At 37.9% G+C, this 22,514-nt stretch overlaps 1 pseudogene; it reads left to right on the forward strand.

The window, feature by feature from the left end:
* The first annotated feature begins 1,793 nt into the window (after window positions 1–1,793).
* On the forward strand, window positions 1,794–2,429 carry LOC147486752 (mitogen-activated protein kinase kinase kinase 20 pseudogene; annotated as a pseudogene).
* Window positions 2,430–22,514: the final 20,085 nt, after the last annotated feature.

Here is a 22,514-nt window from a genome sequence, read left to right on the forward strand (position 1 = left end):
AACCAAAGTCAAGGTTTTGAAAAACCTAACCTAACAAGTCAGAAGGATTGGAATCCAGACTAAAACAAAGAGAGAAACCCAATCTTGAAAACTATCAAGATTGAGAGATAACCTTTACAGAGATACAACCCTGTAAAGAGATAAGAGTGATCTAGTAAGGTGAGAGACTGAAAAGGAGAGATTGTAATCTTCCTTCCCACTTTATAAAGAACTGGCTCTTGTGGAAGTAGGCATCATTGGCCGAACCACGGTAAATCTTTGTGTTGTGGTTTGCTTTTACTGCTTTACATTATTATCTATTGTTAATAGTTGTTTAGCGAGTTGGGCATGTTAGTATAGGTTGTAGTTGATATTTAGATTTTGTCCGGAGTTGAATTGAGTTCATATACAAGTTATCTGTGTAGTGGGGAATCGATTGGTATTGGTATAATCCCCAACACATATGAGTGTAAAAAAAACGGTTGACTCATCACCCGGTAGGACACCCGGTATTCACCTACAACCCAACCCAACCCCGCACCGACCCAAAAATAGACCCACCTCGCCCCGCCACCGTTTCTACGAGGTCGGACTATAGGTGTAGGTTTTATGCTCAAACCCGACCCGTTGAGCCGCCCGACCCACACCATGGTATAAGCCGTTTATCCAACCCCGTAGACCTGCACCGTTCCAAGACTCTAACTCCAATATTTTTGTATTTTGTTTATATTTTCTTTTAACTTTTATAGAAATTTGAGAGATATTAACACAAACTTATGAGTTCAGCATTAATTTCAAATGTTCAAGTTTGAACATTGGGCAAATATCAATAGTTTAAATCCAACTTTCGAATTTTGGAAAAAATGAATCATTCATCTTTGTATTAATTTTAAATTCTTTTAGTTTATATTTTATTATTTTGTACCATAGACCCTCCCATCTTTATTTTATCTTAATATGAAAAATAATCAATTTACAAATGGTAAATCACAATAAAGAAGTTTAAAATTTTCAAATATATATGGTTTTGGGTTCAAGTTATAGTTTTTCATTTTTGTTTATTTTTCATTGATTGATTCCATTAATTTTCTCTATGTTGTGAATTGGAAAGATATTACTTGCAGAATTAGGATTTTTTTTTTTTTTGGGTGTAAAATTGGGTTAAAATGACAATTTCCACTCGAGCCGAATGACCTGCCTAAAACCCACCCCGTAAGCTGACCCAACAGGCCAGGTGGTGGTACTAAGACATGACACTTCAACCCGCCCGTCGGAGACCACTGGATTTGTATCCGCCCCATCACTATTTGACTCGTGGTTAACCCGCCCCGCCCCGTATTACACCCCTAGATGCACACCTGCGGTTGAGAATTCCTTCTCCATAGAGGCACCCTACTGGCTACAGCCTAGTAGCCTACACGACAGACTCACAAAGTCTTCTCTATAGCTAGAACAAAAAACTTTTGGTTAATGACCCATGAAGATTGGATTCAACATTACTGGGTAAGAAAGATCAAGTCAAATACAACTAAGAGATCCATACTATAAAGAGACCAAGCCCAAATAATAAGCCTATTTATTAAATATTTAAAATATATCACCAAGTTTTCATACAAATGGAGCGCCAAAAGAAAAACAAGATACTAGGCCAGTCCACCATACGCACAAGATGTTTGATATACAAACGGTTTCCTAATTCGAATCAAATACATCTTTGTCACACGTTTTTCATTCTCTATAAAGTTAGTGCAGGAAAACCATTGAAAGTTCATTTGAAAGGTGAAGTAAAACAACCTAACAAAACAGAGAGGAAGATGGCGATAGTGTTTGAAGAACATGAATATTGGAAGAGGGGAGAGATGCTGGGCCAAGGTAATTTTGGTACGGTGCACTTGGCATTCACAGATCCAACAAAAACAAGTTCTTTCCCGCCTATTATGGCCGTGAAGTCAACTGCATATTCTGAGGCAAGCTTGCTTATGAAGGAGAATGACAAACTCATTGAGCTTCAGGGTTGCCCTTATATCATTGGCCACTATGGTGACGATGATAACATTGAGGATGGGCGTGCCTACTATAATATGTTTCTTGAATATGCGTCCTTAGGCAACTTAGGAGATCGAATTAAACAGCATTATACTGATTGTGGCATAGGGTTACCCGAAGCAGAAGTCAGGTATTTTACTCCTTTGATTCTTAAAGGTCTTAAACATATTCATCAACATGAATATGTCCACTGCGATATAAAACCCGACAACATCCTCCTGGTTTCATCTTCTTCAGACTCTTCATTGATTAAGATTGTGCCGAAGATAGCCGATTTTGGGCTTGCGGAGAGATTGAAAAAAGAGGGGAAGACGGATAAACCAGTTTATTTAAGGGGTACTCCATCCTACATGGCTTCTGAATCCATTAGTCGTAATGAGTACAAGCCTCACTCTGACATATAGGCGTTAGGGATAGTTGTTCTCGAGATGCTAACAGGACAAGAAGCCTAGAGTTTTGATGTCGACGATGATTCTGTGGATTTTCTCTTGAGCCGAATTGGTTACAGTGACGAACTGCCATCAATACCTAGCAATCTTTTAAGTGAAGCGCAAGATTTTGTGAAGAGATGTTTGGTAAAGAACACATCAATTAGGTGGAGTATCGACGAGCTACTTAGTCATCCATTCCTTGTTGCCGACAACAAGCATGAGAAGAAAAAAATAGAGGGAATGCAGAATGAGGGGTGGCTTTCCTTTGGTAGTATTCCTTTGGTAGAAAAAAATAGAGGGAAAGTAGAAGCAGCATTAGGGATTGTTCTGCCTCCAAGGACCCCTTTGGTGCGCTCCTAACAACTGGTGGCTTTCCATTAGTAGCATTCATGACATATACAAGCCTAAGGCTGCAACTAACGACGTGCAATGCAAGGTTGGAAACTGAAAGAAAATAGCAGATGAGGTCAAAGAGGTTAACTTCGCCACTCTATCGTCCTTCATCCCTTGCTATTATATTGACAATGATAAGGAGGTGAGAAGCTGGGAAAGCATACAAGACCAGAGTGTTATCTCCATTTGATATTGCTAGATTGGTGATAAATATCTAATGGGGGGCTTGGGCAACAACAAAGGAGTTATAGCAACAGGACTGAGACTGGCTGAAGTATGCAGAAACTGTTGTACATTCCATAACTTAAATCACCATAAGAAGGAATTGTTTTGGCATCCTTACAGAAAGCTACCTTAACATTGCGGCAGCAGATTGGGCAATAAGGCATGAAGGAAGACTAGAAAAATCGAGAGAGGATGCTGGTGGAAGGAAGATCCATATGCTGCATGCCTGCATTGGTGGGAGAATCCTTATACATACTATTATAGATTTACTAACATGTAAAGGAATTCAGATTATAGCAATAATTATGTTGAATATGTATAAAGGAATAAATTTTATAAAGCTCTGCCTTAAACTTATTTATTTTGGGATTGTGCCTTTGGCTGTAACTCCACGCCATGTACTTTCTTTTTACCTATTAATCCAACTTACTGTTTACTTAAGATGCTCATAAACGTACTCCAAGGGATATGGAACCTTCCCAATAATTATTACAATTTCATGGACATTTACCTCTTACTTTGTGTAGTACTAATGTAGAGATTGAATTGAAAAACAGTTTCCAAACACTGTACATCAGGAAGTAGATAAATGCAGAAGGCACTTGTACCAAAGAAGTGAATAATAGGTACTGGGATTTGGTAGCTTTTAAAACCATCTTCTGCCACACTTTGTTAGCTTAATTTTTCTATGTATTTTGTAGAAGTATGTAAACATCTAAGTTGGATTTCCTCTTTAAGCTTCAGGGGATGACAAGATTTTCTAACGGACAGACAATAATAGGTAGGGTGAGGATGGTGATCAAACTTGATTTTACCAGTACATGCATAGATTTTTAATTTTCTATTTTAGGAACCTTTGCGACTTCTCTAGATTTAGATAGATTTATCTTGGCAAACTTAGCTAATTAGTACTATTCACCTACTCTTAGCTTTGCTACTATAAGTGCAAATGGTCTGGTTTAATTTCTTTTTCTTCTACAGTCATGACTCAATTTACATGCTTCAAATTAATGTCAGGCTTCTCAACAAGGTAAATTACAATTGTTGCATATTTTGGCTTGAGTGGAAAGTGCAACTGCTGTGACCCTAGCATTGTTACTTGCTTGCCTTCCCTCAATACGCAATCTCAAGGAAGAAATTACAAATTTCTAAGTGTGTAACACTATCTCTTGCTCTCATGTTTCAAAAACATGTTATGTTATTAGAGTCTGATTGCAACCGCCAGCACATGAAGCCTTATCCAAATCGGTTTTGGTTTTGATAACCATTAGTTCATGGAGTTGGTTATGTACTAGGACTCTATAAGTGGAGTTGGTTATCATAACCAACTACTACACATGATCCTTATCTCAATCAGTTTTAGTTTCCCTTTTGCTTTAGGACTTGTATTCGATGGGAGCCTATAAATAGGACCCCATCCTTAGAGTTGTATGATCACACATTAGAGAGAAACTTGAGAGCATATATTACAAATTAGGTGAGCTATTTTGTGAGTGTTTTGTGTGAGATTGATTGAGAGAGATATATTAGTGTTTGTAACTACTTCTTGATAATAGTGAATTGTGGTGCGCTTGTGGATTAAGGCAATTGCCTAACCACGTATATCTGTGTGATCCTCTTCTTTGTTTTTTTATTCTGAGTTTTCTAGATTCTAAATTCATTGTGTTGGTTGGGGTAGATCCCTAACAACTGGTATCAGAGCGTAAGGTTTTATTGTGGATCTTGGGTATTGATTGTTCATGTGTGAGCAATGGCGAATGACAAAGGAAAGCTGAAGATCTAAAAGTTTGACGAAACAAACTTTGGATTTTGGAATATGCAAATTGAAGATCATCTATATTAGAAAGATATATATATCTTCCATTGATGGGATCCAAACCTGAAGCAATGGATGTGGATGTTTGGAACCTGCTTGACAGAAAGGCACTTGGTACAATTCGGTTATCTCTGGGAAAGTTAGTAGCATTCAATATCAAGACTGAGAAGACCACTGTGGATCTCATGAATGCTCTCTCTGTTATGTATGAACAATCCTCTACTGCTAATAAGGTACATCTTATTATAAAGCTCTTTACTTTAAGGATGTCTGAAGGAGATTCATTCAAGGAACATCTCAATAAGTTCAACGAGACCAGGGATCAGTTAGAGTCTATTGAAATATCTTTTAGTGATGAAGTTAGAGCTTTGGCCATTCTTGGTTAGATGCTAGCAAGCTGGAAAGCTACAGTTGCTGCCATCAGTGGCTCTACAGGTAAAACTAAGTTAAAGTTTGATGATTTAGTTAGTATGATACTGACCGAGGAGATCCAAAGTAAATCGAATGTTGCTTCAACTTCTGAGTCTACATTGAGTTTTGAAAGTAGGGGTAGGAGTTCATATAGGGATTATGATAAGAATAGATCTAAATCCAAAGAAAATCTCAAGTTGATATATCCGGGATAGATTGCTATAATTGTGGCAAGAAAGGACATTACTCTTATAATTGTCGGTTGCCCAAGAAGAAGAAAGGTAAGAAACATGGAAAGAAGAAACGCCAAGAAGCCAATGTGGCTGAGGTGTTAGATGATGCATTAATTTGTTCTATGGAGAGTAGAGACAACTCCTGGGTGATGGACTCGGGTGTTTCATTCCATGCGACCTCAAATAAGGATATGATAGAAAACTATGTTCCAGGTAATCTTGGTACAATCTATCTGGGTGATAACAAGCCTTGCAACATTGTTGGTAAAGGCAATGTACAAATCAAGATTGATGGGTCTGTATGGAAGCTAAAAGATGTAAGGCATGTTTTGGATTTGAGGAGAAACCTAATCTCAGTAGAGCAGCTAGAAAGTGAAGGTTACACTACCCATTTTACATGTGAAAGTTGGAAAGTAGCAAAAGGTGCATCGCTTATTGCACATGGAAAGAAAGATGGTACTCTCTATTTAACCACCAGTGGTTGTGGTTATGTTGATGTTGCTGATGGCAAAGAAGATCCAAACACATGGCTTCACAGACTTGGCCATATGAGTGAAAAAAGAATGCAAGTCCTTCATTCACAAGGAAAGCTACCAGGTTTGAAGTCTACTGGGATAAACTTATGTGATAACTGCATATATGGGAAGCAGAAGCGTGTTAGCTTTCAGAAAGTGGGAAGAACTCCAAAGCAGCAGAAGCTTGAGTTGGTTCACACAGATGCCTGGGGTCCTTCATCTGTCTCCTCTCTTGGTGGTAAGTCATACTTTGTGACTTTCATTGATGACTCTACTAGAAAGGTATGCGTTTATTTCTTGAAGCAGAAATCTGAGGTTTTTGATGTATTCAAGAAGTGGAGAGCTATAGTTGAAAATGAGACAGAGTTGAAATTGAAGTGTTTGAGATTTGATAATGGTGGAGAGTACAATGATACTGGTTTCAAGGAGTACTGTGTTGAAAATGGTATTCGGATGGAGAAGACACTACCAGGGACTCCTCAACAAAATGGGGTGACTGAGAGAATGAACAGGTCATTGACAGAGCATGCACGGTGAATGCGTATACAGGCAGGGTTATCGAAACTGTTTTGGGACGAAGCAATTAGTACAACAACTTACTTGATTAACCATGGGCCATCAGTTCTATTAGATCACAGGTTACCTGAGGAGGTCTGGGGCGACAAGCAAGTAAATCTATCTTATTTACGAGTGTTTAGATGTGTGTCATATGTGCATATTAGTGATCAGTCTAGGGGTAAACTTGAATCTAAATCACTGAAGTGTGTATTCATTGGATATGGTGGTGATGAGTTTGGTTATCGATTTTGGGATTACCATAATCGAAAAATCATACGGAGTAGAGATGTGGTATTCAATGAGAATATAATGTACAAGGACAGAAATTACACACATGTTAGTAGGACTAACTTTGTTGACTTGGAAGACACTGAAGTTAGTCATGGCACAGTGCAACAACAGGTTACTGATGTTCCACAGTCAAACACAGAAAGTGGTGATGTTGCTACATCACAGACTCCAGCTCCGACCAATGATCTTAGGAAGACTTCTAGGCAACATGTGCCGAGTCAAAAGTATCCCACATCCACTTATGTGACTTACTTGCTCCTTACTGATGGTGGTGAACCCCATTGCTATGATAAAGCATTGGAGGTTGATGATGCAAGTGAGTGGGAGCTTGCAATGAAGAATGAGATGAAGTCCCTCGTCTCTGATTACACAGTGATATTCTCTCCAGTTGTGAAACTATATACTACAATGTCAGTGTCAAGTATTGTTGCAACATAATATTTACACCTTGAGTAGTTAGATGTGAAAACTATCTTCATTCATGGTGACAAAGAGGAAAAGATGTATGTGCAGCAATGTGAGTGTTTTATTGAATTGGGTAGAGAGAATATGGTATGCAAGCTAAGAAAGATGTAACACCCGTATTTAAAATACATATTTATTTATTAATTAATTAATTTAATTATTTATTTAAAAATTCGATGGATTGGATTTGGGATATGTGGGCCTGATTTTTGGGCCCGAGTCTGTGTTGGGCTTAGGTTTCAAACCCAAGTATATATTCATATTTTTCCAGAGAATAGGGTTTTGGGATAATAATAAAATAAAATGGAGGTGGCTCGTTTGCTAGAGAGGGTTGGAGCGCGACGATTCGGACTATGATGAATTCGTGGAGCTTTTGATTAAATGAGTAGATTAGTTTTTCTATTTCACAGTCTAACTTTACTGTCCAAGCTTTCCGCTCATGTTTTCTGCCCATTCTTTTGCCATTATTATTATTCGTAATGTCGTTGTTAAACTGTATTGTTGTTGTTAAACTTGTTGTTGTTAGACTTTATTAATGTCATTGTTAAAAACTCGTTAAATGGAAAACTTGTTAACTGGTAGTATTAGGGAAACTCTGGGGATGGGGCTGTTGAAGCTCGAAGGAGCGTCAATGGCGTCTCGAGCCCAAGATAAAGAAAACATACTGCTATTTTGTTTGACCTCTTCTTTGTGGTTTTGATTTGGTTGTTTGATGTCGGGGGGAGTAAGGGTTGTATGTTTGGCTATTGAGGTTTGATTGGGTGGGCTGTTGGAGTTCTGTCAAAGCTTCAAGAAGTGTTAATGGCGTCACCCAGCAAAAAAAAAAAAAAAAAATCCTCCTGTATGATTTGTTTGAACTTTTTGTTGTGATGTTAGATTTGTTGGTTTGAGGTTGGTTAGGGATGTTTGTATGGGTGCTGGAGAGTGGTGCAATGGAGCCTTGAAGAAGCATTAATGGAGATCGAAAATCTCCAGATTTACTTTAGAGGGAGTGGATGGAGTTAAGGGTTTTGATTTTCGATTTTGTTAAAGTAGTGGGGGTTTTTCCCCTCATCATTTTCGATAATGTTTGGAGGGGTGGCGTTTGGAATTTGCGGTGGCCGGAAAAATTTGAGCTGGTGGAGGCTGCTGTGAGGAAGATGACCGGTTGGGCTTGGGCTTTGGGCCAAAGCCTTAAGTATTGTTAGTTGGGCTGGAACTAAATCAGTTTGGTTTGGGCCAGTTCTATTAGTTTGTTGTTGGGCCGGACCACCTTAGTTTCCTTTGGGCCGGTTTAGGTTCAGTTTTGTGGGCCGAACTAATTAAAGTTTTGGGCCAGTTTAAGTTGCATTTTTTTGTTGGCTTGGGCCGAAACCTATTAGCTTTCTTTGGGCCGAATCACTTAATTGTTTGGGGCCAGTTTCTAATATTGTTTGGGGCAGCCCATAGGACTTAATATAGATCCAAATGGGTCTTTCAATATTTGGACTTTTGGGTTTGGGTTTGGGCTTTGATTGTAAACTTTTGACTGTTTAATTGTGCTACGTTTTATGTTGTAAATTGTATGAACAAATCAAATGCTAAAATGTTGTGGAAGCTTGTGTAAATTTGGTTGTCATTATCTAAGAAAGATTTGACGTTGATATTGTGTATATTTTGACACGTGACGAGATAGAAACTTTAGGAGATATAATATTCCTAAAACGCTATAAAAATGTTATGCGATACGTTTGAAGCAATTGTGACATTATATAATATGTTGGGATATATATATTAAATGCAATAGTTTTGGAGAAATAAATGTATAAACGCTCCATTATTTTATCTGTGAGATGCTACTAGGAGGTAGTAGAGTATTTGTGGATATTTCCCACGGGAGTGTGGCGTAGTGCAATAATATATTGGCACGTGAAATAATAAGTTTTGAGATTTGATATAGAGATACTTGGATATCGTGCAATGAATAGTATTGGCACGTGATAATGTGGATTTTATTATAACGAGAAACGTTGAGCTTCAGTACAATTAAGTATACTGACATAAGATAGGACAAGAATTATTATGAGATATAAATGTATGACACTTGAATAAATTACGTAACGAAAATCCTAGAACCTATCTACTACAACTCATGTGATTTGGCCCTTGTGATGGGCGTATGTGATATGATTGGCCCTTCTGGCGTTTCAGTGAATCTGAATGGCCCTTCAGGCATAAGTAATTTGATTGGCCCTTCTGGCATTTCAGTGAATCTGAATGGCCCTTCTGGCGTAGCCGAATAGTGGCTTGATTATTCCGTTCACAAAATTAGAACGAGATGCGCGATATTTTATGCCGTATAATGGCAGTACTCACATAATGGCTTTCGTGTGAGGGTTACCTGGTATGCGATATCCCGCTTAGGGTAGCTACGCAAGGAGTGGTTCATTATGTGAGGGGAGGCATGTGGATATACATGTTCGGCGCTGGGTAGCGATTGTGGTAGCCAAGGAAACTAGGTAAGACATAGATACGACGTGATTTTAGGGACACACAAAGAAAGCCTTAAATAATATAATTATGGTAATGTGTTGGTTAATGATATATCTTTAAATATATGATTGGATAGAGTTTCGCAGAAGGGTGGGTCAAACTAATTACTTGTGCAGAGACGACGCACTCTGTAATTAAGCATAAAATGCGGTAAGTATAGAATATGCTTGGCTGGTTAGTAGTTTAGTTAGAACCTAAGGCGCCTCGGTGGAGGAACTAAATGCCTTTGTATTATTTTTGGGAAGCTAAGGCGCCTCAGTGGAGGAACTACCTGCCTTAATTATTGTACTTAAGGATGTTGTATTATTCGTTGGATGTTAAGACGCCTCGGTGAAGGAACTAACTGCCTTATTTAGTGTGTAAATATATGTATAAGTATATATTGTATTTTAGGGCTACTTACACCAGCATTGTTTATAATGCTGACCCGATTTGCATGTTTGCTTATCGGGTGTGTTCATTAAATAAACATAGTTGATAAGTCTTGACAGGTTTAATGTTGAAGAAAGTTGGTTGCTGCTTGTGGTTTGCGTTAGCGTCACATTCAGAAAATGTTTTGTTTTCCCTTAAGGTGTAATAGATTTTAGTTGAGACAAATGTTGTTTTGTATTTCCAGTTGTAATTATAATTAAAGAGGGTTGAAAGGAGATTTGTTATTTAATCATATTTGTGAATTTTTGTAATGAAGATGACTTTTGTTTATCTTAAATTTTTATTGGTTTTTAATTATCCGCATATTTAAACTGTTTATGGGTTTTTGGAAGTTGAGAGTGCATCACAACTCGAAAATCGAAGAGTCGGGAACAAATATTGTTTTTCCGAATTCTGTCGAAATTCGGGGTGTGACAAAAGAGCTTGTATAGTTTGACACAAGCCCCTAGGCAGTGGTACATGGTTTGCACGCATCTAGATATTTTCCACGCAGTGGGAGTTGTTAGCTGGTTGATGACCAATCGTGGCAAGCAGCACTGGGAAGAAGTGAAGTGGATACTGCAGTATCTAAGAGGTACTACTGATGAATGCATATGTTATGTGAGGGGTGATGTGTATTTGCAAGGGTATACTGATACAGACTTTGCTAGTGAAGTTGATCGCAGGAAAGGCACTATTAGTTATGTCTTTACAGTTGGAGCTACTGCTGTGAGCTGGGACTCACAGTGGATAAAGACAATGATTATTGAGAAGCTGAAGTTGTGTCTAGCTTCAGTGGGTCTTCTAGCTTGAGGATCGTTGTTGAAGCACACCATGATGCACCAGTTATACAAGGAGTACAGTTACTTTATTTATCAGTCTCCAAGTGGGAGATTGTTATGTTATTAGAGTCTGATTGCAACCGCCAGCACATGAAGCCTTATCCAAATCGGTTTTGGTTTTGATAACCATTAGTTCATGGAGTTGGTTATGTACTAGGACTCTATAGGTGGAGTTGGTTATCATAACCAACTACTACATACACATGATCTTTATCTCAATCAGTTTTAGTTTCCCTTTTGCTTTAGGACTTGTATTCGATGGGAGCCTATAAATAGGACCCCATCCTTAGAGTTTTATGATCACACATTAGAGAGAAACTTGATAGCATAGATTACAAATTAGGTGAGCTATTTTGTGAGTGCTTTGTGTGAGATTGATTGAGAGATATATCAGTATTTGTAACTACTTCTTGATAATAGTGAATTATGGTGCGCTTGTGGATTAAGGCAATTGCCTAACCATGTATATCTGTGTGATCCTCTTTTTTGTTTCTTTCTTTTGAGTTTTCTAGATTATAAATTCATCGTATTGGTTGGGGTAGTATGAACTATGAAGGCTCCAAAAATGCATCATATATTTATATCGTATGCATGTTTACATATATATAAAAGGAAATTTTGTTTCATTACCTTGAGTTGTTTATTTCATTCAGTGAGTCTGAACCTTAAGTATCTACATCTAGAAACACACAGCATCGGTTTGAACTCTTTGTACATCAATAGGACCAGTTCTTGAAGCCACTTACATATACTAGCTAGGCAATTTTAACTCGTCTCTCTGTTCTATCATGAAACACACATTGCCAGTTTGCCACCATAACTGGACATAGTGAAACCATGTTTGAATATGCTTTTGCAAGTTGTTCACTAAAGAGTATTTCCCCTTTGTATAAATAACGAACTGACAACTACTTATCTTTGATTCAGTGTTTAATGGGTAGAATTATTTTCGATTACAATAATCTATCCTACATATTCAAAACAGAGTTTGATCTAACCACAACATGCATAACAAACACGCGCGTAGACTACTATACATTTTATATATAATCAGTATAAGTAAATCACCCTCACATATAATATGTTTCTAGACAATTTTGGCCAGTCATTTAAACTAGCTTAATTCAGAATATAATGGCTAAAATTATCCTTAGATTCTAGTAGTTATAAAATATAGGTGACTGTAGAAAATTCTATTACTAGATCAAGATGATACGAAAGAAAGAAAAACGAAAAAAGCCCACGGAGAACTCACTCTGCCGATTATCCTAAGTAGCTTGGCCACAAAGAAATTAAGTTTCGAGTCCGTTTTGGAGAACTACATGAAAAGGATGTTGCATAGAAAATTAGAAATGAAGCAGAAGAATCCTTATTTGCTTGGAGACTAATATGATTTTGATGAGGAATTAGAGACTTAATCAAATGGATGAAGATGACAGCAAAATAATGATGAGAAACAAATCTAATGGATCAAAAGGACAACAATACATTTGAGAATCACAAGAAATGTATAGTCACCGATTGGCATGGAGATCAAACGGCCAATGGTAATTGCTTGGAGAAGTGGATATCGGTTTGGAACTCAGCTGAAATTAAGTCAGACTCCAAGTACAAACTCTTCTCGGATACCTGTTTTAACTAGAAGCGTAGAAATGCCGACATCACCACCCCAAGTGTACGTCTATAAATAAACGACCACGTTATATTCTTTCTCACAAAAGCCTCTACAAGCTAGCTAGTGTTAAGCACAAACAAAACTATTTGCATTAACTTGAAGGAAGATCCAAGAAGAACTCAGAGTTGTTTGCTAGTCTAGAAAAAAAAAGTGATATTTTGTTTAGGAGTACGTAAAGATGATGCCCGTGGTGGGATTTCGTTTTGTTCCAACTGACATCGAACTCATATGTTACCTATGGGAGAAACTCATATTTTGTCTACAAGGTATAATGAAGAACATCATTGTGGAACGCGACCTTTATGGAAGTGAATCGCCAAGGGGAAATATTCAATGGGACTTCGGGCGATCGAAGTTATATTTTTCACAAATCCTCAAGAAGAAATTTGGTCATGGAGAGAGAATGGATCGAACTGTTGGCGCAAAAGGAACGTGGATGATGCAGAACAATGGCAATGAAGGAGGATGCAAAATCTCGGCGATTTATGATCCTATAGATAACTCTAAAATAGGATATCGGAAAAATCTGAGTTTTGCACCACCAAAAGGTCAAGAAGTAAGGATAGTGAATGGTAAGAAAGAAAGTTGGGTAATGCATGAGTATACCTTGAGAGTCTATCCAGATGGTCAAGATGTATGGGCTCTTTGTAGGATCACCAAGGGAAATAAGAGTGATAATAACGCATCTTCAAGTTCATCTGCCTCTGCTTCTTCCCAAGGTTTAGAGGAGAATGATGAATTCCAGCCAAGAGAAAAACGTCCCAGAACAACTTCGGTATCCACGTCCATACCAATGGCCCCTTCAACAACATCAGCTTTCAATGAGGGAGTAACGACAACTCCGACATACTTCTTTGGGAATTTGTTGCAACAAGACCATAATCAGTTCTCAGCATCAAGTGTGTCCGGTATGCCTATGCAACAACATGGCCAGGAAACAACACGTCTCAAGAGACTCCTCAGCCCATTGATGCGTCTAATAACTTTGATCCATTAGTAGATAACGACCTTAATTGGGAGTCTATCTACTTGGTAGCAAGTCAAGCGTCTCAAGAGGATTGTCAACAAAATTTTGACGGAAATTTGTTGCAGCAAGTGAGCAAGACCACAATCAGGTCTTAACATCAGGTATGCCGAATGTGGAGTGTCACACCCCAAATTTCCAGACAATATTTAAAACAATTATATTTAATTATCTGGAAACCCGGGGTGAAACAAAACCCAAAACCCTGTTATCAAACACGATATATACAAAAACTGAAATCAAAAGAAACGAAAAGGAAAAAAAATCCTTAAATTACATTATTAAACTATAAAGAAACTAACCCACTCTTCAGAAAATCTTAAACCAGAAGACTCCAAGAGCAACTCCAAATCACGTCTCCTTATCCACTGCACTCCACCATCTATGTTCCCAAGAACACACCCACGTTGCAAAACAAAGCAAACATGGGTCAGCAAATTGAATTTGCTGGTATGAGTAGACTAACAACAAAATATATAATAATCTTTTAAATGAATAAATATAACATTTCAAACAATTTCAACTTGGAAGACAATATAGTTCCGTTTTCCAAAAACGGCGTGTAGTTTCTTCCCAAGTAAGATTTCACCCCCAACATACAAATTCCAAGAATCTCATATAACAGTACTCGTCATTCCAACTTTCCAAAATAACTCACAATACAATACCACTTACATTCCATTTATTAAATGCACATATGACAACCTAATTAAATATGTGTTTGGTATACCTTACCTTTAAGCCAACACGTCGTCTTAGGGTAGGATATTTACGTCCCTGCAGAAAAGATTAATAGATCCTACCCTCCTGCAAAACAGAGTTAGACATCACAATAAAATGATTTATCTCAGCCAGTCAAAATTCCATTCATAACCAAACCTCATTTAAGACAATTAAGTCTAATTGATATTACCTGGTTCGTCCCACATATTCGGGGAATACCACTTATCATAATACCTTCATCAAGGGTAGTCATTCATATGACATCATTACGTCATAAAGTTTCTGCGTGCATAACCATAGATCTCAGACTATCACAAGTCATTAATAGTTTCGTAATAACATATCAAGTTATAGTCATTTCACAGTCACATAGAAATCACAATCATTTACTAATATTATTTACCGTTACACTTCATATCCATAACATTACACAATTCATATACTTTTACTTTAGTATCACTCGTCTACTTATGAGAACGAGGAAAAGTCACAACCAAGGAGTACATTCATCCCTTGTGAGTATCAACTCATACAAACCACGTAAGCATTTATCATAAGAAATCATATACATCATATGCAATAACTCCATCACACGTAAAATCAATATTTTACTTTGCTTATTAATTATCTCATTGACTCATTTATTCAAAGACACAGCCCAACCTTTTAGTTCCTACTCCACGATTTGCACTACACACATTTGCCAAATCACACATATCCGTGTGCCTCACTCACACACCGAAAGTACCACTACAAGACATATGTCCCAAAGCGGGATATCGCCTCCGGAAACATATTTTTTATCTTGTAAACTCGAACTTGTGAGTCACAGCCACCATCTCTCGGGCTTTCCATACACATAATCACAAAGCCTCCTTTGGGCATAACAAAATATCGGTCATTCATGGCACATTCAATGAATACCTTGGGTCATTCCATACATTCAAGGAATACCCATCATAACACTAACGGGCCATTCATGGCACATTCAATGAATGCCCGAGTCATTCCGCCACATTCAAGGAATACCCAAACCTACATTCCGTACATTCAAGGAATACGACCAACCCAAAGGCTTAATACCTTAGTTCCTCTCTAGGGCAGTCCAAACTATTGGGTCATTCATGGCACATTCAATGAATACCGGGTCATTCATGGCACATTCAATGAATACCCATCTATCACATGACATCACAAGTCATAATATCTCATTACCAAAATCCTGAGGCATGGAGAGTTCTAAAGATGTGGGCTTACACTTTAAAACATTATTATCACTTATAATTATACTAGCATTACTCATGTCAAAAACAGACCACACATGTAGAGAGTCATTTCGCGTGTCAAGGCAAATCAAGCACTTAAGCATCATTTAATGTAAACAGACTTATAATCAAACAAATACAATTTACATAACCACACTCATATATACAATATTGTAAACAAATAGTTCATTAACCCAAATTCAAGTCCACACACACTAATGTCCAAAACGGATCTACATATACTAAAGTCTATATTCATATACAACTTCTATCTCACACATATATATTTATGTAGTATCAAAACAACAAGTACTTTCTAACATAATCACATAGTTATCACACAAACTAATATATATATTATAGATATAGTGATCTTTTGTACATAAAGGCTGCCTCATTATCCAATCTTTTAAGATTAGAATCAAGCCTTACTACGTAGCTCTTAACCAATTCTCCAAATATTTTAATAATCACGATAAAATAAAATATATAGATATATTTTCATTCCACACCAATATTTTCACGATAGTAAGAATATATCGAAAGTATAATAACCAACTCCACCATCTAATGCCATCATGTAACCACCCAACTATATCTATTTTAAACTTGAGCTAATTCTAACAACCTTGTTAATCCGTGCCTTGACAGACAACCCACCATTGGATCTGCCTAAAATTTGTATATGTCATTTAACTGGATATCAAGAATCTATGGATTAAATTTGAGGTCAATCCGATAATAGGTTGACCTCCATCTAAATAGAAACAAAGGGCTGCACCCATCAGTTTTCTGGTGTAGTTTCTACTACGACTAGTCCCACTAATGGAAGCCTCGACAGATATCGAGCCATTGGATAAATCTAAAAATCTAATATGGAAGACTAAAATGTGTCAGGAAACTATAGATTAAATTTCATACAAATCCGAGTACGGAAAGGTCACCATCTAAGAAGAAACAAAAGACTGCACACTGCAGTTTTTCTGGTGTAGAAACACTAGGACCTATCATGCTTATGCGCACCTCGACAGAAATCCAACCGTTGGATCTTTCTAAAATTTTAATATGTTAGACTAAAATGTGTCAGGAAACTATGGATTAAATTTCATACAAATCCGAGTATGGAAACGACACCATCTAAGCAGAAACAAAAGACTGCACACTGCAGTTTTCTGGTGTAGAAACACTACGACGTGTCACGCTTATGCGCACCTCGACAGAAATCCAACCGTTGGATCTGTCTAAAATTTTAATATGTCAGACTACAATGTGTCCGGAAACTATGGATTAAATTTGAGAGACATCCATATGCGGAAAGATCTCCATCTGAACAGAATTAAAAGACTGCGCAGACAACTTTTCTAGAATGGTGTTTACTGTTAACTGTTCATCTTCTTCACAAAACTCTATACAATTTATTAATGGCTTTATCCTCCCAATATACAATCCATATGATCACACATAACAAACAACATATCCTATTTCTATGGAAACAATAAAAGAAATAAATATAACTCACCTTATTAAGTCTACAAGATATAAACAACTATGAATATCAATAGTCGCGGTGAGCCCAATACTTTCGTCCCCCCTTTTTCTCTTTTCTTTTCTTCCCTTCTTTTTATTGAAGGCTAGGGTTTTGATTTTGAATAATCATATTTTTACAGAGAAAATTTGCAGCTCTTATTTATTCCATGTTTTAAGTCTGTTTAAGGTAACCTATGGGCCTCCAATGGGTCTAAAAACACCCAAGGTCCATACCTATATGAATGGGTATATTTTAACAATTTTTTCAAGCCCAAAATGATTATAAAATACCCACATAAGTTCTAACAAACAATTCAAGTAAAAACATTAACTTTTTTTTTTTGAAAATCAACAATAGCTAAACAAATTCTAGAATAAACTAGACTTCATAATATAATAGTTATTTTCAATCAAATAATTTAATTTATGTTGTTTAAAAATTGGGGTTGTTATATGGAGCCTAAGAGTAATTATCTACCACGATCACATATGCCTATGGGGAGAAGCCTAGAAATTCAGAAGTCATATCTGGTGGACAAGTCAATACGTTAATGTCGAATTTTTACTAAACATTATTTATGTTTAGCAAGGAGATGATGTACAAAAAGAACATGTTTATATTATAAATTGGAAGGGTTCAATGTTTTGTTAATTGAAGAATACAATTTCATTTTTCCTATGTTTAGTTCTTTCAAGTTATTATATGTCTTTCGTTTATGTATGCATTACTATAGTTTATCGACATTCGTCGTATATCTTCTCACATGTAGACAAAGATGTATGTATGTAAGTTTGACTCGCATCTAATTACCATCACAACTTCTGCTCTGCAAATGTCTAAACCGTTTGTCACAGACTCACAGCATAGTTAGAATTAATCTAGCACATGTTCCACGAGACATCTTGGTTGCACTTTTTAAAAACTGATTCGAAACCTAATTTATGGGGTCGCTTCTTGCTTAACCGAAATTGGAGTTCTGCCATGTCTAATTATTCCTCTAAATAGGAAGCGAATCGTTAATAATTTTGTGTTTTTCATAGCAGAAGCGTTAATGATGGAACATAATTGAATAATAACAGATGTAACTATACAAATTAAGAACTGTATAAACATATATACTAAGTAATGGAACATAATGAAGGTCCAGCATTTTTCACTTGTGGGGGAATAGGTCGGATGCTGCAGGGACATGGAAATTAGGTTGACAAAGTGGTAGGCTCACAGATATGTATGATCATATACAATGAGATGATGCATTCCCTTAGATTTTAGAATGTCAAAGAATGGTTGTGGATAAAAACAATGCGGAAATAATGTTATCCACTACAAATAGATTAACCCTACATAAAGATTGATCCTTCTCTCTACACAATACGTCAACACCCTCAAAGTACTATCCCAACACTTTCAATGTAAATTAAACAATTAATGTAAAAGAGAACACACCACAAGACAAGGATATATCGTGGTTCGGCTATTTGCCTACGTCCACACTGCGAGTTCCAAGCTTTACTAGATGTCCAGAGTAACATATTACAAGAGCTCTCAATTCACTCACAAAGAATGAACACTCAACTCACTAAGAATTTATCTCTTACAATCTCTCTCTTTCTTTCTTTTGGTTAGGTTAAGTTTTTATAGAAAAATCTTATATTTATACTGTTTCTGAAAACTTCCGAAAACAGTCGAATTCGTGCTGAAAAATTGTGGAGCGCGGGCGCGCCCTTGGCCAGGCAAAAGTCGAGCGCAGGTGCGCCCTTGTCTAGGCATACATAGAGCGGAGGCACGCCCTTAACACCAAAGAGAGAAAAACGTCTTTTTCTCTACATTCTCCACCTCGGTGAAGTTTTAACACATAAAACCGAGCCGAACACATCCATCCGGAACTCGCAGTCAACCGCCCCGAAGGGACATGCCCGCGAAGAGCCACCCACAAAGAGTGTCTTGCTCACAAAGAGTCACCCACAAAGAGTGTCTTGCTCACGAAGAGCCACCCATAAAGAGTCATGCCCACGAATAGCACGTTGTGCCCACAAAGAACTATCTTCACAGAGAGTCATACTCACAAAGAGCAATCACGCCCAAGAAGGGTCATGCCTACGAAAGGCATCAATCAACAATGCATGAGCCTCCACCATTTGTGGAGTACCTCCAACCAATGTTGGAACTCAACTTCATAGAGAACCTTCTACAACCCAAAGCTGTCTTGCTCGTAGGCAATGAAACAAATTCCCAAGTACAAAACTTGTCACGAGCCTCCACCATTTCATGCATATCCATCGGCCAATCTTTGCAATGACCATCTCTAAGAACTTCTTCGAAGTCGTTTGGTTCATCACCCTCGATATTCAGTGCGTAGGCAACCGAGTCCGGTTGACCATAATGCTTCACTGGCTTATCATGCCCATACTTCATAACTTGTTTCACACTTCTCTTTGGCTTTGATCTAGCCAAAGCTTGCTGCTCAGGTTGTTGTAGCTCTACTTCTTGTTGAATAGTTCTTTCACTAAGAACCTCACTCTCTTTAGCATCCTCAAATGCTTCTATCTCAATCACTTGAGATTCTATAGAATCACCACTATTTCCAACCTTCTTCGGCCTGCTAAAATGTAGCACTGAAGTCTTATCAAAGGTAACCTCACTGCTGACCAGGAACTTGTGGTTCTCAAGACACCACAATCCATATCCCTTTCCTCCCTTTGCATAGCCCAAGAATATTGCTTTCTTAGCTTTAGAATCAAGCTTACTATCCTTCATGTGGTAGTAAACACTAGATCCAAACACGCGCAAAGTATCATAATCAGCTAGTTTCCCTGTCCACACCTCATAAGGTGTCTTGCAGTCTATCACCAGAACTGGTGATATATTATACAGGTAACACGCCATAGCCGCTGCATCTGCCCAGAACTCTTTGCCAAGATTGGCATTGGAAAGCAAACACCTAGCCTTCTCAAGCAATGTGCGATTCATTCTCTCTACTAACCCATTCTGCTGCGACGTGCCCCTCACTGTCCAGTGTCTGGAAATTCCATGTTGCACACAAAACTCTTGGAAAGGCCTATAGGTATACTCAGTACCATTGTCAGACCGTAGAGTCTTCACCTTCTTATCTGTGCGATTCTTAACCCTTGCATTCCACTTTTTAAATGTCTCAAAAACTTTATCCTTAGACTTCAATATATATACCCACACATAGCGTGTATAATCATCGATGAAAGAGACATAATTCCGGTTACCTCCCTTAGAAGCCACTCTAAAGGGTCCCCAAACATCCGTATGCACATAATCCAGGATGCCTCTCGTCTTGTGCTTGCTTGTACCGAACTTGACTCTGCACTACTTGCCATAGACACAATGCTCGCAAAATTTCATACTTGGTTTCTCCAAGTCTTTCAGTAGCCCTCGCTTGCACAACTCAGACAATCCCTTTTGGCTCATATGCCCAAGGTGCATATGCCACAATTTTGTGCACTCAGAATCATCACCACATGTACCCACTGCTACATCGCCTATCACTGTACTACCTAACAGAGTATACAAGTTTCCATGTTTTTGACCCCTTCATAATGACTAAAGAGCCAGTAAGAATCTTTAGGACTTCACCATTTCCCACAAACTGGTGGCCTTTGGAATCCAAGGTACCAAGAGAAATAAGGTTCTTCTTTACCTCGGGAACATGCCTCATATCGGTTATAGTCCTCACCACACCATCATGCATCTTGACTCGTATATTTCCAATCCCATCCGTCTTACAAGCAACGTCATTACCCATCAGAACGGAACCTCTACTCAAGTTCTCATAGGTAGCAAACCACTTCCTATTTGGACACATGTGGTAGGAACACCCAGAATTAAGAATCCATTTATCGGTCATGTGGTCGTCTTGTATAGACACCGAAAGACTTAGATCATCCCCATTGAAGTCGGAAGCAAGACTTGCTTCACTAACATCCTCATTCTCAAACTTACCACTCATCTTGTTACTCTTTTTCGGGCTAGGGCAATCACATAGATAATGCCCTTTTTTTTTTTGCAATTGTAGCACCGTACATGTTTTAAAGGCTTCTTTGAACTACCCTTCCACTTGCTTGTGGAGGTCATCTCATTTGACATCACCCTCACCGTCTTTTCTTTTGCTTCTTTATCAAACTTCTTTACTTCAAATCTAGCATTTGACATCTTGGCGAGCCTTTTTTCAAGTCACACACAATAATCCAAAAAATATCTCACTCATGAATTTTATCGAACACCTTGTCTGCGCAAATTTTGAGCACTATGGTTCTTCACCAAAACTAAAAATCCTAGGTCGTATACCCCGCTCCGATACCAATTGTTGTGCAATGGACAATGCGGAAACAATGTTATCCACAACAAATAGATCAACCCTATACAAGGATTTATCTTTCTTACTAGACAAGACTTCAACACCCTCCAAGTACTATCCCAACGCTTTTCATTAACAATTTAACAAGCATATAAAGTAAAGATAATAATACAAAAGAGAACCAACCACAAGACAAGGATATATCGTGGTTCGGCAATTTGCCTACGTCCACACTGGCGAGTTCCAAGATTTACTAGATGTCTAGAGTAACAGATTACAAGAGCTCTCAATTCACTCACAAAGAATGAACATTCAACTCATTAAGAATTTCTCTCTTACAATCTCTCTCTTTCTTTCTTTTGGTTAGGTTAAGTTTTTAAAGAAAAAACTTATACTTATACTGTTTTTGAAAACTTCTGAAAATAGTTGAATTCGTGCTGAAAAACGGTAGAGCACGGGCTCGCCCTTGGCCAGGCAAAGTCGGCGGCGCTAAAAATCTTGGAAGTCGCCAAAGGCATGGCGTCGTCGCATGCTTGTCCCAGGCATACATAGAGCACGGGAGCGCCCTTAACACCAGAGAGAGAAAAACGTCTTTTTCTCTACAGATATGCATATGGGAAATTAGTTGCAACACCATCAATGAGACCCTTCTGCATGTCAGATATAAAAGTGAGCTGTCATACTAGATGCTTGTTCAAGTGGGGCTTAAGTAAGCTCAGCATCTTGTTCTAGGTAAACTTATTCTCACCCCTACATATAAAGATAGCAAGTGGAAAAATGTCATTCATTGCATCCATTCCTATGGCACTAAGACAACATCCCCCATACTTGCCATTAAGAAAGCAACC

Source organism: Coptis chinensis, chromosome 7, assembly GCF_015680905.1.
Source record: "Coptis chinensis isolate HL-2020 chromosome 7, ASM1568090v1, whole genome shotgun sequence".
In the NCBI taxonomy this organism is placed as follows: Eukaryota; Viridiplantae; Streptophyta; class Magnoliopsida; order Ranunculales; family Ranunculaceae; genus Coptis; species Coptis chinensis.